Source organism: Myxocyprinus asiaticus, chromosome 23, assembly GCF_019703515.2.
Source record: "Myxocyprinus asiaticus isolate MX2 ecotype Aquarium Trade chromosome 23, UBuf_Myxa_2, whole genome shotgun sequence".
Classification (NCBI taxonomy): domain Eukaryota; kingdom Metazoa; phylum Chordata; class Actinopteri; order Cypriniformes; family Catostomidae; genus Myxocyprinus; species Myxocyprinus asiaticus.
In genome coordinates this window covers 27,184,315-27,196,563 of record NC_059366.1, presented here as the reverse complement: position 1 = coordinate 27,196,563, position 12,249 = coordinate 27,184,315, and positions in this window count along the sequence as shown.

Sequence of the window (12,249 nt, the reverse complement as noted above, 5' to 3'; positions counted from 1 at the left end):
CCCACCATAGAATCCTCCTCCTTTGCAATACACCTCAGTCAGGCTGGAGAATCTTTACACATCCCCCCATTCTAGCTTTTCTGCTCTCTTCTCTTCCACTGCATTTGTTTACATATTGCTGTTCAGATAATTAGAGGCTTTTTCTTTCCCCCTGTATAATCCATTAAAAGAATTGAAGATAATATTTCAACATCTGGTCAAGTAAACTTTTCTCACTTCAGAATGTTAATGATGGTCAAGAATGAATCTGCAGTAGAGACTGTGAATAAACAACACTGTGCCCTTTCAACCCACAAGCTGAAAGAGAAAAAGAAAAAAAACATTCACTCACACACACACACACACACACACACAAAATGATAAATGGTGGAGCTATGAATAAACAGCTGTTGATAGTGCTGAAGATTCTGCCACCTTTGTTATTGTAATGATCTTATCTGTAAACAACACAATTAAAGAAAATCCGTACCCACCTCTCCCGGTGAAATGTAAAGAGAAAAGCAGCAAAAAAACACTGAGAGCTTCAGATATGATGGCACTGTGGAACTAATTGTAAGTGGCAGCGAATGAGAGGAAAATATGCAACATACAGATTTTCCGTGGGTGGTAGGTGATGGAAATTCTATCTCCAACACATCCTTCATATTCTGTAGGACATTGCATTCAGGATTCCTTTGAGGACAGGAGGAAATCAAACCTTAAATGACTAATTAAACGAATACAACCAAGCCATGATGGTATAATGAACACAGTTCAATGATTACTGTCCAAAAAAATCCAGCATATCACTGTGAATCAACATTTTGGACCAGCACATCAACACTGTGCTTTTTATGGACTTCTGATTAATTTTACACCGTGTTAAAGATATCCATTAAAAAAAAAAAAAAAAAAAAACTGGCACGCATGGGGAAGAGCAAATTTGCAATGAAAACCAAATAGCAAGTCCTATGAACTACCACTTTGAAAACAGAAATCAGTAAAATATCCTTACCATAGGAGCATATTGGCATTAAGTTGTTTGTGATATATATATATATATATATATATATATATATATATATATATATATATATATATATATATATATATATATACACACAGTGCATCTGGGAAGTATTCACAGTGCTTCACTTTTTCCACATTTTGTTATGTTACAGCCTTATTCCAAAATGTATTAAATTCATTATTTTCCTCAAAATTCTACAAACAATACCCCATAATGACAATGTGAAAGAAGTTTGTTTGAAATCTTTGCAAATTTATTAAAAATAAAAAACGAAAATCATGTACTGAAGTATTCACAGCCTATGCCATGACACTCAAAATTGAGCTCAGGTGCATCCTGTTTCCACTGATCATCCTTGAGATGTTTCTACAACTTGATTGGAGTCCACCTGTGGTAAATTCAGTTGATTGGACATGATTTGGAAAGGCACACACCTGTCTATATAAGGTCCCACAGTTAACAGTGCATGTCAGACCACAAACCAAGCCATGAAGTCCAAGGAATTGTCTGTAGACCTCTGAGACAGGATTGTATCGAGGCTCAGATCTGGGGAAGGGTACAGAAAAATGTCTGCAGCATTGAAGGTCCCAATGAGCACAGTGGCCTCCATCATCCGTAAATGGAAGAAGTTTCGAACCACCAGGACTCTTCCTAGAACTGGCCGCCTGGCCAAACTGAGCGAGCGGGGGAGAAGGGCCTTAGTCAGGGAGGTGACCAAGAACCCGATGGTCACTCTGACAGAGCTCCAGCATTTCTCTGTGGAGAGCGGAGAACCTTCCAGAAGAACAACCATCTCTGCAGTACTCCACCAATCAGGCCTGTATGGTAGAGTGGCCAGACGGAAGCCACTCCTCGGTAAAAGGCACATGACATCCCGCCTGGAGTTTGCCAAAAGGCACCTGAAGGACTCTCAGTCCATGAGAAACAAAGATTGAACTCTTTGGCCTGAATGGCAAGCGTCATGTCTGGAGGAAACCAGGCACTGCTCATCACCTGGCCAATACCATCCCTACAGTGAAGCATGGTGGTTGCAGCATCATGCTGTGGGGATGTTTTTCAGCGGCAGGAACTGGGAGACTAGTCAGGATTGAGGGAACGATGAATGCAGCAATGTACAGAGACATCCTTGATGAAAACCTGCTCCAGAGCACTCTGGACCTCAGACTGGGGCGAAGGTTCAGCTTCCAACAGGACAACGACCCTAAGCACACAGCCAAGATAACAAAGGAGTGGCTACGGGACAACTCTGTGAATGTCATTGAGTGGCCCAGCCAGAGCCCAGACTTGAACCCGATTGAACATCTCTGGAGAGATCTGAAAATGGCTGTGCACCGATGCTCCCCATCCAACCTGATGGAGCTTGAGAGGTCCTGCAAAGAAGAATGGGAGAAACTGCCCAAAAATGGGTGTGCCAAGCTTGTAGCATCATACTCAAAGACTTGAGGCTGTAATTGGTGCCAAAGGTGCTTCAACAAAGTATTGAGCAAAGGCTGTGAATACTTATGTACATGTGTGGGTGGTATATTTTTTTTTTTTTTTTTTTTTTTAATAAATTTGCAAAGATTTCAAAAACTTCTTTCACATTGTCATTATGGGGTATTGTTTGTAGAATTGAGGAAAATAATGAATTTAATCCATTTTGGAATAAGGCTGTATCATAACAAAATGTGGAAAAAGTGAAGCGCTGTGAATACTTTCCGGATGCACTGTATATATAAATCACAAATAAATCTTTAACATGGTGTAAAATTAATCAGAAGTCTATATATAACATTCAAATTGCTAATTAATCATTAAAGAAATGGTTCCCCAAAAAATTATGATTCTCTTTACTTTTACTCACCCAGATTAAATCTCAAACATGTTTGACTTTCTTCTGCTGAACACAAAGAAACAGACCAAAATTATTTTCACTATAAATCTTGATATCTGTAGTCTCCTTGGCACGATCATAATTTGACACTTGGTTGCACTACCTCATGCTTGAAGCATGTGCAAAGTGCACATTTTGGATTTCTTACCTAAAACTAATGGTATTGCTTCAGAAGACATGGATTAAACCATAAATTAAAGGTTTGGACCCCACTGACTTGTATTACTTGTATTGTATGAACAAACACACATCATATATCCATCAAAAAATCTTTGTGTTCCGCAGAAGAAAGAAAGTCAAACGAGTTTGAGCACAAGGGTGAGTAAATGATGAAAAAATTACAATTTTTGGGTAAACTATCCCTTTAAGACCAATTTGTGAACCAGTTCTACAGATTCATTGAAGAAAAAAAAAGAGAAAAATAAATTGTTTTGACCAATATTTAGCCAGCAAAAAATTTCAGAGAAGAGCATAACTAGAAAAAAAAAAAAAAAAAAAAAAATATATATATATATTAATTTTTGAAATTTCCATGACTGGTGGTTTTGATGTTTAGCATCTTCAAAGTAGTCACCCTTTGCCTAGAATGTTCAGAAATGTACTCTTGACATTTTCTCAACCAACTTCTTGAGGTATCACCCTGGGATGCTTTTTAAACAGTATTGAAGGAGTTCCCATCTATATGCTGGGCACTTATTGGCTGCTTTTCTTTATTATTTGGTCCAAGTCATCAATTTCAAAAAACGTTTTTTTTATTTTTATTTATTTTATTTTTTTATTACATTTTAGATTTATAATGAAATAAAATAATATGGTGGCACAATCATATTTTTGTCTACAAAACTAATTTCAAACATTTAAGCATACGCCTAAAGATCAAAAGATTTTTAAGATCATGAGAAACATTTCGGTCAAGTGTTTCAAAACTTTTGACCGGTAGTGTATATAAAAAAAATACACGCTGGAGTTAATTATCTTTGTATACCCATGGGAGACAAAAATGCAATCGACATAAACCATATCAATCAATCTGCATGGCAAAAACATGCCTGAGGGAGTGTTCTATATGAAGGCAAGAATGGTGCTCACCCCCTAATGTATCCGAGCAGTTTCAATTAACTCTACCTCATCTCTCATTCAGCGTTCCTAACCTGATCACAGAGCACTGACAGACAATGCACAGCCGGGTCATTTCTTACCCTAATCTCTATTCTCTCTAAGAAATGCCACAGCAGAGTGGTGAAAAAGCCAGGCATTTCCTACTGTGACAAACAGTCTGACAGAAAGGGAAATATTCAAATAAAACATGCTCATCATGGCTGTTCCACCCGAGAGATCAATCTGGGATGAACATGATAGCCACACTCTCTGTCTGTCATTTGTAAATGCAAAAAGCAATATTTCTGTCTGACCCCAAGCTCGGAGGGTCCGCAAGTGCCACCGTCTTGACTATTGAAGTGTGGATTTAATATCAATGAATAACATTGCTAGGCAACCGACAATGTGTTCTGCGTGCCTTTGTCATCCAAGCATGACCTTGGATTTAAAGAAACAATCACGGTGGTTTAAATAGTGCAAACTGACCTCCATTAAGGCACCATCTCGCTCTAAATCTAAAAGCACATTGTGTCGCAAACATATTGTAGGCTGTCAACTGAGCCAGTCCTGCTGTAGCACTCCTGTCTAAATGCAGTAAAGCATTTACAACATGTGCACTTGTGTACGGAGGTAATTGAAAAACAAGAGCATGTGTGGGAGGCGTGAGTTTCTTACATCTAAGCTGCCTCTCAGATATAGAAAGCAGAAGTGTAAGCTGTATGGAGAGAGATTGCAGACTTGAAAAATGCCTACCGTGCACAGCCCCAAGCAAGCAACACTCCGGCAGCATTTTTGGGTGTCTGGGGTCAATTTTTACCTTTATTGAGACTTTGTTTCCTGGGGAAGAACAGTGACATGGCAGCTCATTTACTTTAATAACATGGAAAATTATTGTAGATATGTGTAGTTGGATAGCAGGAAAATGGGGTGATTGCAAATAATGAGATTCAAATGTTGTGATATGAATGTAATGTAACACGAGTTAACAAGAAGAATGGCTCCATCCAGTTACCCATAGTTATCCTCCTCATGGAGTCATTGTTTTTTCTGGTTCCAACACCCACATCTACTCATCCAAAACTGACCAAAACTCGGACAGAGCCTCCACGTTTAACAGGAAGTGACTGTGTACATGAGCCAAGGTGCTCTGGGTGTAGAAGAAAGGGCAATCAATCAGAAGTTGATACAGTAAATCAGTAATTTCCTGCTTTAGTGCTTTAGTATTTGAGTTTGACCCTTTGTAAATCTGATGAAAGGTTTCAAACACTTAAAAAAAGTATAGAAGACAAAACCTTTAATATGTTAATACTAAATAAAAATATGCAATGCTCCCAACAATATTCACAAAATCATGAGCATTCAGACCAAGACTCTTATTTTCAGAGCTTTGTTGCAACACTTATAGACATATGTCCAGAGTGAGAAATTCTACATTTTCCACAACCAATAAGCACCAGAATGAATCAGAAAACTGTTTTATGTAGGTTTTTTTCAGGGCCATCCAAATGTTCGAAAATGGAAGTAAAAAACTGTACACTCTAACACAGACAAATATGTAGATATGGTAAAAAATATAGTAGCTCTTTGGTACAAAAAAACAATAAAAAAAAAACTAAAAACAATAATAAACTTTTGTCGACTGTTGATATGCCAAAACAGCAGTTCTTTTTTTTTTTTTTCTTTAATAACTACTGAACATTTCTGCATATAGAAGATGCTGGATGTTGATACTGTCCACATGTCTGGTTTAATATCACTACTTTATACAAACTCTTCAGCCTTCTGCCACCATAACTTGGGGAAGAAAAAGAAAGAAAAGAAGAAGAAGAAAAAAAAACATTCCCACTGAAGTTGTGCAAAGTCTTCATCATCTACCTGTCTACAAACTATTGATTAAAGCACAAACCATTGATTAAAGCACCAACCATGAGCAAATCAAAAATAAAAAGTGACAGAACAGGAAAAGACCAAAACTCACACATCAGCAAACAAGATAAATCCATCAATAGCGTTTGATCACAGAGAACCACAGACAAGCCATATACGGTTCAGCATAACAGCTTCCTCTAATTCTAACATACACAAACACAGTAGGCCTCTGCTTCCTTTGGAGCTGTCCAGTGGTGAGGCAGAGCTAATGGTTTGAGTATGGCCACTCATAAATCACAGCCGATGATTGACAGCTGATGGAGTTTGGCCCCATTTCACTCCATGCTGTCAGAGTAAGGGAGCGCAGGTCGCCCATGCCGCTCTGACCTCAGACCCACTCTCCTCGCTTTCCAGCCAGCTGCCAATTCAAGGTCTTTAATCTCAGCCAAGAATCAGAATGCTTTAGTCTGGACACCAGATCCTCTCCGCGCAAGCCACATTCAGCAGTCTATTTTTAGTACTGCTCAAGAAGACTATGGCTTATTCAGCGTCAAAGAGAGAGTAACACACACTTGAATTAAAATTTTCGGTTGTGTGAAATTGTGTCATCAAAACCCAAACATTCGAGCTTCTAAAATTATGCCACTGTAAGTAGTAAAGTCCCCAAGTACTGCTGAAGGTTGACTTACTGAAAGCAGTTCACAGCATAAACTAGAGCAGATGATGATGGAACAGATATTTTAATTATTATCTCAAATTTAAGGGTGAAATCATTATTCTTGTTTATGTTGCACTAACACCTAGGGGCGTAGATGCAGCATCATGCAAAAATAAATAAATAAATAAATAAATCATACTTACCGATGTCATCGTAACAATGCGCAGTTTGCGATCAGCCATGATTCATTTATTTCACAAATGAAAGTGTCCAATTACAGGGGATTATGAAGTTAATGATATTTGGCTGATTAAGTGATCTCAACATGGTGGCGCTAATGAACGTGTGCCCAGCACCATACAGTACGTAATAAGGCAGCTTTGTTTCTCTAAGACTGACCATCTGTGAGATTACTTAATTTTAAACATTCTATTAATATTCTACCATTACCATTTCTTTGTTTAAAAGTTTAGCAATTAGAAAAAAATAAAATAAAAAAAATAAAATAAAAATCACTAAGTGCACCTTTAATTAGCACATTGATTTATACCATTTACACTCTCTGAAGTCAATAGAAGCCACAACCTATTGTAGGAAAGGTAAACATTCTCAGAAGGTTAGTGAAAACCAGGCAAAAGCCCATCATGATGCAAAAATAACCGAATTAGCATGTTCAACCCTGAAACAATACAGAATATTATACCAACAAACTGTACAGTACATTTATAAATACACACAAAGTGTATATTTAGTGGTCTGTGTACTTTCTGGTGATCTGAAGTAGTGATCGACCAATATGTTTTTATTTTTATTTTTTCGCTTTTCTCCCCAATTTGGAATGCCCTATTCCCAATGTGCTCTAGGTCCTCGTGGTGGCATAGTGACTCACCTCAATCCAGGTGGTGGAGGACGAATTTCAGTTGCCTCCGCGTCTGAGACCGTCAATCCGCGCATCTTATCACGTGGCTTGTTGAGTGTGTTACCGCGGAGACGTAGCGCGTGAGGAGGCTTCACGCTATCCTCCGTGGCATTCACGCACAACTCACCACACACCCCACCGAGAGTGAGAACCACATTATAGTGACCATGAGGAGGTTACCCCATGTGACTCTACCCTCCCTAGCAACTGGGCCAATTTGGTTGCTTAGGAGACCTGGCTGGAGTCACTCAGCATGCCATGGATTTCAAACTCGTGACTCCAGGGGTGGTAGTCAGCGTCTTTACTCGCAGAGCTACCCAGGCCCCCAATATGGGTTTTTTTAATGGCTGATGCCAATATCCAGATAGCAGGGTTGCCGATAGGCCGATACAATGCCGATATATAATTTAATATAGTAAATAACAAACATAAAATTGCTAAAAATGAATAAACTCTTATTTAGCACTATATTTACTCAATTTCACACTAACCTTTAACTTTGTAAAAAAGAATAAAAAAAAAAAATATTGTATTTTAAATGGTAGATAGCAGTTTCTTCTGATTTCTGTTTAGTCATCAAATTTTAGTAATTTATTTGCACATGAAGAAATGGTTAATATATTAGGAAGAAGGAAATAACAGTACACAGTATGCAGCAATCATGGATGGCATGTGCGCATTAACAATTGCATTTTCTAAAAAAATACAGAATCAAACCAACTGCACATACAGTGCATAGTGAATAAGACATTTACCCATAGCACATGTAAAGCGCTTTTGGACTCAAGATGACGCCGAGTATGGCTGCTGCATTGCGAGCTCCGACACAACATGGTAGTGTTTTGTTTGTTTTGTTCACAATTCTTATGTTTTCTGTCTTGGATGTTGTCTGCCTTATTGTCTACGACAGACAAACACTTTTGGACATTGGTTCAGCAATTACACACAACGTAAACCGGACTTCAAATTCCTCAATGCCGACCCGCTGTTTACAAACACGCAAGCGGAGCCCTTTGTCTAGGCAGTCCAGATGCGGAAACGCAGGAGGAAAAGGGGAAACAGAGCCGGCGTTCTCATCAGAGTAAGATGCCGCGCAAATCGACCCCCGCTACCCAGTATTCTACTGGCAAATGTTCAGTCTCTGGATAACAAGCTATGCAAGCTGAAAGCGCAGATCTCTTTCCAACGAGAGAGGAGGGACTGCTGCATTATCTGCCTAACAGAAACTTGTTATGTCTGCGGATATTCCAGACTCAGCCATTGAACCCGCGGGGTTCTCCGTGCACCGAGCGGACAGAGCGAAAGACCTCTCAGGTAAAAGCAGAGGTGGTGGTGTATGTTTTATGATCAACATATCCTGGTGTGATCAGAGGAATGTACATTCTATCAAGTCTTTCTGCTCTCCTGATCTGGAATTTCTCATGCTTCTGCGTCGACCATTCTGGCTACCGAGGGAATTCACAGCGGTCATTATCACAGCTGTGTACATCCCGCCACAAGCCGACACAGACCGGGCACTCAAGGAACTGTATGGGAGTATAAGTGAGCAGGAAACCGCGCACCCTGAGGCCGCATTCATTGTGACCGGGGACTTTAATAAAGCCAGTTTCAAATCAGTCGCACCAAAATACCACCAGCACATTAGTTTCAACACACGAGGGGACCGGGTTTTGGACCATGGCTACTCTCCCTTCCGGGATGGCTACAAATCCCTCCCCCGCCCACCATTTGGCAAATCGGACCACTCTTCCATTCTGCTTCTGCCCGCTTACAGGCAGAAACTGAAACTGGATGCACCCACCCTCAGAATGATCCAGTGCTGGTCGGACCAATCAGACTCTACGCTACAGGACTGTTTTGATCACACGGGCTGGGAGATGTTCCGGTCCGCCTCTGATGATGACATCGAGCTTTACACTGATAGCGTAATGTGTTTCATCAAAAAGTGCGTGGAGGACGTCGTTCCAACCAGAACAACACAGATCTATCTGAACCAGAAACCATGGATAAATAGCGATGTTCGCGTGGCACTTAATGTGCGGACCTCCGCTTTCAATTCCTGGAATGCGGAGGAACATAAACAAGCCAGTTATGCCCTCAGAACAGCAAAACGCCAGTACAGGAACAAGATTGAAGGACAGTTTAACACCACCAACTCTAGAAGCATGTGGCAAGGAATTAACATCATCATGGACTTTAAAGGGAATAAAGCTCTGCCATGAACACTGCTGCCTCTCTCCCGGATGAGCTAAATAATTTTTTTGCTCGTTTTGAGGGAAATAACACCGCCCTTGCGGAGAGAGCTCTCGCGGCCGAAGTTACAGAGGTTAGTTCACTCTCCGTCTCTGTAGCGGATGTAACCCTTTCCTTCCGACGGGTGAATATCCGCAAAGCCGCGGGTCCAGGCGGCATTTTGGGCCACGTCATCAGAGCGTGTGCGAACCAGCTGGCTGGTGTTTTTACGGACATTTTCAACCTTTCCCTCTCTTTGTCTGTAGTCCCCACATGCTTTAAAACATCGACCATTGTGCCTGTTCCAAAGCAATCAAAAATAACTTGCTTAAATGATTGGCGTCCTGTTGTTCTGACCCCCATCATCAGCAAATGCTTTGAGAGACTAATCAGAGATTACATCTGCTCTGTGCTGCCTCTCTCTCTCACTCCACTCTTGTATTCCTTGTACACACATGACTGTGTGGCAACACATAGCTCCAATGCCATCATTAAGTTTGCTGATGACACGACGGTGGTAGGTCTGATCACTGACAATGATGAAACAGCCTACAGAGAGGATGTGCACACTCTGACACACTGGTGTCAGGAGCACAACCTCTCCCTCAACATCAGTAAGACAAAGGAGCTTGTGGTGGACTTCAGAAGAAAAGACACAGTCCCATCACCATCGATGGAGCACCAGTGGAGAGAGACAGCAGCTTCAAGTTCCTGGGTGTCCACATCACTGAGGAACTCACATGGTCCATCCACACTGAAGTCATTGTGAAGAAGGCTCATCAGCGCCTCTTCTTCCTGAGACGGCTGAGGAAGTTTGGAATGAACCGCCACATCCTCACACGGTTCTACACCTGCACTGTAGAGAGCATCCTGACTGGCTGCATCTCCGCCTGGTACGGTAATAGCACAGCCCACAACCGCAAAGCACTGCAAAGGGTGGTGCGAACTGCCAGACACATCATCAGAGGTGAGCTTCCCTCCCTCCAGGAAATATATACAAGGCGGTGTGTGAAAAAAGCTCGGAGGATCATCAGAGACTCCAGCCACCCGAGCCATGGGCTGTTCTCACTGCTACCATCAGGCAGGCGGTATCGCAGCATCAGGACCCGCACCAGCCGACTCCATGATAGCTTCTTCCCCCAAGCAATCAGACTTTTGAACTCTTGATCTCCCACAATCAAAATACATCAGCACTGCACTTTATTACTCTTACTCTTATATCTCAACACCGGACTGTCATAAATTATATTATTATTATATTATATTCTCTCTTAACAACTTACTATCAACGACAGCCTGTGGCTCATTGTGCATGACACCGTGGAGACTCACAGCATGTGGAGGCTCATGCTACTCTCCGCAATCTACACACAATTTACCAAGCGCCCCATTGAGAGCGAGAATCCACTAATCCACTAATCGCGACCACGAGGAGGTTACCCCTGTGACTCTACCCTCCCTAGCAACCGGGCCAATTTGGTTGCTTAGGAGACATGGCAGGAGTCACTCAGCACACCCTGGATTCCAACTCGCGATTCCAGGGGTGATAGTCAGGCCGATGTGATAATTAAAAAATTCTGAATATCGGCCGATTTATCGGCCTCTGCGATATATTGTCGACCACAAATCTGAAGTTAAAATAGATTGATTTTAGATTCTAAGATGTTAAATCATTCTTGTCAACAGTTATTTTGTACCATTTTAACACCTCAACCACATAATACAGCCAATCTCAGATGATTTAGAGGGACAGGAGTGCCTGTATTTAGAAGTTGAGATCTTGTTTTTTCATTTATCACAATTTGTGTGCTGATGCTGATTATGTGCCTTATTCTCGGATACATTTCCATACATGTTAAATTGGAGAGTGCAAAGGCAGAGCAGAATGAAGCAGCCAAAGCTGGTAATTGAACACAACAAAACAAATCAAATGACTTCTGTTTTTAGACCGTAGCAGCACTAAAGCAAAGAATAAGTAGACAGCAAAAAAAAAAAAAAAAACAGGAGAGAGAGAGATTAAATCAGACAGAATAGAGACTGAGAACCACACAAACAGTGCAGTAAGGATGAGAAAAAAAAATTTTTGGGTGAGGATTTGAGAACTAGCAGTTCATAACACATCAATGTGAATGAGCTTTTACTAACGCCACATAGGACGAGAGATTACAACATACTGTAGGAGGGAGAGCGTGAACCAAATAATGGGTCATTGTGCCAATACAGCGCACACAATCTAGCATTGCACAGGTGCAGAGACGTAGCAATTATTTCCCAATTAATGCCGGTTGTGCGATTATAGTTATGCTTTTATTTAAATATATGGTGCAGGCAAAATGTCCTCATAATTGAATTTCTGTTGGAAATGTGCCCGAAATGTGGAATGGCACAATGGATTCATCCCTTGAGAGGTGACAGCATATTTTCAGTTCTGTTAACTCTCCCAATTAGGTCCCTCCTCATAATGTTCAACAGTGCATTTTCAGTCATTTAGTCAGTGAACAAGTATCAAGTAAATAAATCAATAATTGCACACAGAGAAATATGTATTCCTTAATGTTCATGGTCTATAATTGAGAAGGACCCAGCATATA